Source organism: Schistocerca serialis, chromosome 12 (assembly GCF_023864345.2).
Source record: "Schistocerca serialis cubense isolate TAMUIC-IGC-003099 chromosome 12, iqSchSeri2.2, whole genome shotgun sequence".
Classification (NCBI taxonomy): Eukaryota; Metazoa; Arthropoda; class Insecta; order Orthoptera; family Acrididae; genus Schistocerca; species Schistocerca serialis.
This window is the reverse complement of record NC_064649.1, coordinates 128,824,362-128,831,700: the sequence shown is the minus strand read 5'-3', so window position 1 is coordinate 128,831,700 and position 7,339 is coordinate 128,824,362. Positions and strand designations below refer to the sequence as shown.

The 7,339-nt window shown below is 50.5% G+C and overlaps 1 non-coding gene across 1 annotated transcript; it reads right to left on the bottom strand.

The window, feature by feature from the left end:
* Positions 1-7,060: 7,060 nt before the first annotated feature.
* On the bottom strand, positions 7,061-7,135 carry Trnat-ugu (transfer RNA threonine (anticodon UGU)). Its single transcript has one exon. It is a non-coding gene; the product is annotated as a tRNA-Thr (tRNA).
* Between the last annotated feature and the right edge of the window lie 204 nt (positions 7,136-7,339).

Sequence of the window (7,339 nt, the reverse complement as noted above, 5' to 3'; positions counted from 1 at the left end):
AAAGCTCGAGTCTTTTATTGAAAGTGACGTGGCTTGAAAAGGGAGAAGATTTATTGACGTACGCCACTGCGAAGGACGCCGAGAAAACAAAAAAAATTAATTCCGTAACTATATTTTTTTATGTGATAACTGAAACTTTACGTCTTTATGTCTGGTAGCGACAACCACGGCGTATGCTGGGATTCGATACGATGCAAGTAGTCTGTATGTTCCCCAAACGTATAGATTAGTGCGGACCAAACGGCTACATTTTTAAGCACCCAGCATACGTCGCCTGGAACTGTGTGGTATGTGATGTAGTCGTGCGCTAGCGACTGCTGCGGACCGCTTCTGGTCTGTGTCTATCGGCGCGCTCGGCGCTGACAAGCCTAATGTGTTCATTGGCGAGCCGGAAGATTAACTATGGGCAGAGCAGGCGTGAGTGATGGATGGGGGCAGAAACGAATGGCCCGCGGTCTGGCTTCTACGTCCATGCAGAAGCCGGCGACAGCAATACGGTGTAGGCGCGGAGCTAATACCGGGGCGAGGCAGGGAGAAACATCCGCGTCATAAATCCATCAAGTGGAAAACTATTGTGCGATTGGAGCCCTCGTTTATGCTCTGCCGAGCAGGTAGAGCTTATACACTGGAGCGCCAAAGAAACTGATATCAGAGATATGTAAACAAGGAGAATACCGCGCTGCGGTGGGCAACAACTATATAAGACAACAAATGTCTGGCGCAGTTGTTAGATCGGTTACCGTTGCTACAGTGTCAGGTTATCAAGATTTAAGTGTAACTTCCTGGCAAATTAAAACTCGGGACCTTTGCCTTTCCCGGGCAAGTGCTCTACCATCTGAGCTACCCAAGCACGACTCACGCCGCGTCCTCACAGCTCTACTTCTGCTAGTATCTCATCTCCTACCTTCCAAACTTTACAGAAGCTCTCCTGCGAACCTTACAGAACTAGCACTCCTGAAAGAAAGGATATTGCGGAGGCATGGCTTAGCCACAGACTGGGGGATGTTTCCAGGATGAGATTTTCACTCTGCAGCGGAGTGTGCGCTGATACGAAAGTTCCTGGCAGATGAAAACAGTGTGCCGGACCGAGACTCGAACTCGGGACCCTTGCCTTTCGCGGGCAAGTGCTCTACCAACTGAGCTACCCAAGCACGACTCACGCCGCGTCCTCACAGCTTTACTTCTGCCGCGAAAGGCAAACGTCCCGAGTTCGAGTCCCGGTGCGGCACACAGTTTTAATCTGCCAGGAAGTTTCATAGCAGCGCACACTCCGCTGCAGAGTGAAAATCTCATTCAAGATTTGAGTGAGTTTAACGTGGTGTTATATTCGGCACACGAGCGATGAAGTGGGGATTCTGTCGTATAACTATATCACGAGTGTACCGTGAATATCGGGAATCCGGGGAAACACCAAATCTCCGACGTCGCTGCAGCCGGAAAAAGATATTGCAAGATCGGGTCCAACGACGACTGAAGAGAATCGTTCAACGTGACAGAAGTGCAACCTTTTCGCAAAAAAGCTCCAGATTTCCATGCTGGGCCAATAATAAGTGTCCACGTGCGAACCGTTCATGAAACATCCCTGATACGTCTAGATACGACTCTGACAGGTGACACGTTCGTAAGAATCCTGTCTGATCACCTGCATCCATTCATGTCCTTTGTGAATTGCGACGGACTTGGGCAATTCCAGCAGGACAATCGACACCCCACTCGTTCAGAATTGCTACAGTGTGGCTCCAGCAACACTCGTCTGAGTTAAAAGACTACCTAAACTTCTGCTGGCATTATTGAGCATAACTGGGAGCCTTACAACGTTTTGTTCAGAACGGATCTCCACCCCGTCGTAGTTTTACGGATTTGTACACTCCTGGAAATTGAAATAAGAACACCGTGAATTCATTGTCCCAGGAAGGGGAAACTTTATTGACACATTCCTGGGGTCAGATACATCACATGATCACACTGACAGAACCACAGGCACATAGACACAGGCAACAGAGCATGCACAATGTCGGCACTAGTACAGTGTATATCCACCTTTCGCAGCAATGCAGGCTGCTATTCTCCCATGGAGACGATCGTAGAGGTGCTGGATGTAGTCCTGTGGAACGGCTTGCCATGCCATTTCCACCTGGCGCCTCAGTTGGACCAGCGTTCGTGCTGGACGTGCAGACCGCGTGAGACGACGCTTCATCCAGTCCCAAACATGCTCAATGGGGGGCAGATCCGGAGATCTTGCTGGCCAGGGTAGTTGACTTACACCTTCTAGAGCACGTTGGGTGGCACGGGATACATGCGGACGTGCATTGTCCTGTTGGAACAGCAAGTTCCATTGCCGGTCTAGGAATGGTAGAACGATGGGTTCGATGACGGTTTGGATGTACCGTGCACTATTCAGTGTCCCCTCGACGATCACCAGTGGTGTACGGCCAGTGTAGGAGATCGCTCCCCACACCATGATGCCGGGTGTTGGCCCTGTGTGCCTCGGTCGTATGCAGTCCTGATTGTGGCGCTCACCTGCACGGCGCCAAACACGCATACGACCATCATTGGCACCAAGGCAGAAGCGACTCTCATCGCTGAAGACGACACGTCTCCATTCGTCCCTCCATTCACTCCTGTCGCGACACCACTGGAGGCGGGCTGCACGATGTTGGGGCGTGCGTGTGATCATTGCTTGTACAGCCCTCTCGCAGTGTCCGGAGCAAGTATGGTGGGTCTGACACACTGGTGTCAATGTGTTCTTTTTTCCATTTCCTGGAGTGTAGATTGCCCTACAAGATTCATGGTGTCAGTTCCCTCCAGCACCACAAAAATGGCTCTAAACACTATGGGACCTAACATCTATGGTCATCAGTCCCCTAGAACTTAAAACTACTTAAACCTAACTAACCTAAGGACATCACACACATCCATGCCTCAGGCAGGATTCGAACCTGCGATCGTAGCAGCAGCGCGGTTTCGGACTGAAGCGCCTAGAACCGCTCGGGCACAGAGACCGGCTAAAGCACTACTTCAGACATTAGTCGAGTCCATGTCACGTCGTGTTGCGGCACTTCTGCGTGCTCCCGTAGGCCCTACACATTAGGCAGGTAATGAAATGAAAATGAAATGATCGTATAGCATTTTTGGCTGGGATATCCCCTGCGGGGTTCGGCCGCCGTATTCCAAATCTTTTTAGTAGACGCAACTTCGGCGACTTGCGATGATGAAGGACACACAGCACGCAGTCTCCTGCCAGGAACCGAACCAGGGCCCCCTTGCGTCGCAGGCAGTAACGCTACGGAGGCGGACATTAGGAAGGTGACCCAAAAATGGTTCAAATGGCTATGAGCACTATGGGACTCAACTTCTGAGGTCATTAGTCCCCTAGAACTCAGAACTACTTAAACCTAAGTAACCTAAGGACATCACACACATCCATGCCCGAGGCAGGATTCGAACCTGCGACCGTAGCGGTCGCGCGGCTCCGGACTGAGCGCCTAGAACCGCGAGACCACCGCGGCCGGCTAAGGTGACCCAGTTTCTTTGGCTCTTCAGTGTATAAAAATGTGTTGAAGTATGTTAAAAAACTGTCAAAACTTTACTGGATTATAAAATTCGTTTTGTATAAGCACCACACACTGCTGTAGAAAGGAAAAGAAGGAAACGAGCGGAAAAATGCTGATGCTGGACCATAAAAAAAGAGGAATATGTCCTTCTTTTAAAAGACTCTGGGGAACCAGTTGCCAAAGTCCTCATACTGCCTTTCTCGCCAAAAAATTTGCAATGCGAACATATTCCTCTTTTTTGTGCTGAAAGACAGTAGCAGATGGACGGTGACGGTGCAACAGAGAGGAGGCAGTACCAGTGGAAGAGAAAGAGAGACGAGATAATGATAGTGGGAGAGAGAAAATGGCAGTGAAAGAGGAAGGGAGATGAATGAAGACAATATCATTGGTAGCCAAAGACAGAGGAGGTGTTGAAGGACAGTGAGAGATATCGGCAGTAAAAGGGAAACAGAGATGGATGGAGATAGAAGCAGCGGAAGCAAAAGAGAGAGGAGACAGTGGAAATGAAAAATATAGATGACTGCAGACCATACACAGGCTTGGGTAGGTCAGGACGCTCCCAGACCGACGAACTTTTACACGTGGTTGTAGGGAGGATGAACCGGCCGCCGTTGTCGAGCGGTTCTAGGCGCTTCCGTCCGGAACCGCACTGCTGCTACGGTCGCAGGTTCGAATCCTGCTTCGGACATGGATGTATGTGATGTCCTTAGGATAGTCAGGTTTACGTAGTTCTAAGTCTAGGGGACTGATGACCTCATATGTTGTCCCATAGTGCTTAGAGCCATTTGAACCATTTTAGGGAGGAAGGTGCGTTTTGGACCGAAATTTTAGACACGTGGGTCTAGGGCACAAAATAAGTTGGACTACCCAGACTTTTTGAGCTTCCGAGGTATAGGGTGCAACAGTGGTAGTGGGAAATAAAGACAAAAGGAGACAGTGTAAGTGAGAGAGGAGACACCGGAAGTGGTAATGCTGTTAATCAATGGGAGAACAAGGAGATGATGGAAGAAAGAAACACACAGACATTGGCAGTGAGTGACAGATGCCTAGAATCACGGTTTAACTGTGAAGACAAACTCGGTAAAAGGTTTTGAATGTTTTGTGTTAAAAGAGCGCGCACATTTTTGGGGAGGAAGGCGGAGCGAGGATTGGTTTCTCACTTTTCTATCAAAGTCTTTTAAGAAGCAGCATATTCGCCTTTTTTGCGCCCCGACAAGAGCATGTTTCCGCTCGTATTGTATACCTTGTTGTTTTGTGGAACGAGTCTTCATCTGCATTAGGAATGCAGAAAGAATTCCCACAGATGAACTTCACGAGACAGAATGTTTATATTGATGCTGAGTGTTTGGTTACAACTGACGTGTTACATACAAAGTAAACTTTCTCGCGAGATGAAAACGTGACATTTGTGCAGAAATTCCTCACTACATTCCCAAGATGCAGGCTACACCATAAGCTGTTACAGAGATAAAAATTATTCATTCAAAAGTAGTGATACTTCCGATGGTGACTTGGGTGTTTCCAGTCCACCACGGATGAAATCAAACGCATTTCGGCGACACTGCCGGCGAGACTCTGCCTGTTAAATTGAAAAATTTGTTCGCAAGTAAGCAAAATGAACACACAAACAAGTACACATACACACCACTTTTCACACTTTTCATACGAATTCCACTGGCAATTAATAAATTAGTGTTTCCCAGGAGTCTCATTACATTACAGAGAAGCTCTTGTCTGACTTTAACCAGATACGCAGCCAGCCAAGTTTTTTCCTCTCCATGTTCAGCGCAAGCAAAGTATGTTCGTGATGCCGCCCACAGTTACAGTGTTCTGGCAGTATGACCTGAACCCTACGGATTTGACAATCAGTGTGGACCACAGATTTCTCGGTACACTGTGTTATGCTGAAGAGAATACCTGCCCAATATCGTGTAGCCCCCCCCCCTCTCCCTCCCTCCATCCGATCACTCAGAAGTACCGGAACACGACGTGGGATGGACTCGACTAATGTCTGAAGTTAGAATTATACACTCCTGGAAATTGAAAAAAGAACACCGTGAATTCGTTGTCCCAGGAAGGGGAAACTTTATTGACACATTCCTGGGGTCAGATACATGATCACACTGACAGAACCACAGGCACATAGACACAGGCAACAGAGCATGCACAATGTCGGCACTAGTACAGTGTATATCCACCTTTCGCAGCAATGCAGGCTGCTATTCTCCCATGGAGACGATCGTAGAGATGCTGGATGTAGTCCTGTGGAACGGCTTGCCATGCCATTTCCACCTGGCGCCTCAGATGGACCAGCGTTCGTGCTGGACGTGCAGACCGCGTGAGACGACGCTTCATCCAGTCCCAAACATGCTCAATGGGGGACAGATCCGGAGATCTTGCTGGCCAGGGTAGTTGACTTACACCTTCTAGAGCACGTTGGGTGGCACGGGATACATGCGGACGTGCATTGTCCTGTTGGAACAGCAAGTTCCCTTGCCGGTCTAGGAATGGTAGAACGATGGGTTCGATGACGGTTTGGATGCGTGCACTATTCAGTGTCCCCTCGACGATCACCAGTGGTGTACGGCCAGTGTAGGAGATCGCTCCCCACACCATGATGCCGGGTGTTGGCCCTGTGTGCCTCGGTCATATGCAATCCTGATTGTGGCGCTCACCTGCACGGCGCCAAAGACGCATACCACCATCATTGGCACCAAGGCAGAAGCGACTCTCATCGCTGAAGACGACACGTCTCCATTCGTCCCTCCATTCACGCCTGTCGCGACACCACTGGAGGCGGGCTGCACGATGTTGGGGCGTGAGCGGAAGACGGCCTAACGGTGTGCGGGACCGTAGCCCAGCTTCATGGAGACGGTTGCGAATGGTCCTCGCCGATACCCCAGGAGCAACAGTGTCCCTAATTTGCTGGGAAGTGGCGGTGCGGTCCCCTACGGCACTGCGTAGGATCCTACGGTCTTGGCGTGCATCCGTGCGTCGCTGCGGTCCGGTCCCAGGTCGACGGGCACGTGCACCTTCCGCCGACCACTGGCGACAACATCGATGTACTGTGGAGACCTGACGCCCCACGTGTTGAGCAATTCGGCGGTACGTCCACCCGGCCTCCCGCATGCCCACTATACGCCCTCGCTCAAAGTCCGTCAACTGCACATACGGTTCACGTCCACGCTGTCGCGACATGCTACCAGTGTTAAAGACTGCGATGGAGCTCCGTATGCCACGGCAAACTGGCTGACACTGACGGCGGCGGTGCACAAATGCTACGCAGCTAGCGCCATTCGACGGCCAACACCGCGGTTCCTGGTGTGTCCGCTGTGCCGTGCGTGTGATCATTGCTTGTACAGCCCTCTCGCAGTGTCCGGAGCAAGTATGGTGGGTCTGACACACCGGTGTCAATGTGTTCTTTTTTCCATTTCCAGGAGTGTATATCAATACCTTCAGCTGCTGCCGAGCGTTGGTATATATCAACGGCGACAGGTGAAAATGTACGCCCCGACCGGGACTCGAACCCGGGATCTCCTGCTTACATGGCAGACGCTCTATCCATCTGAGCCACCGAGGGCACAGAGGGTAGTGCGACCACAGGGAATATCTCGCGCACGCCTCCCGCGAGACCCACATTCTCTTCTTATATGTCCACACACTACATTCGTAGTGTCCCACCCCAACACACTCATTACTCGTGGAAGACATTCTTACCAACCCCTGTAAGAGTTCGGGTAATATGTGAGCATCCGCAAAGAAGATCATGGCCGGTATTGCCGGAC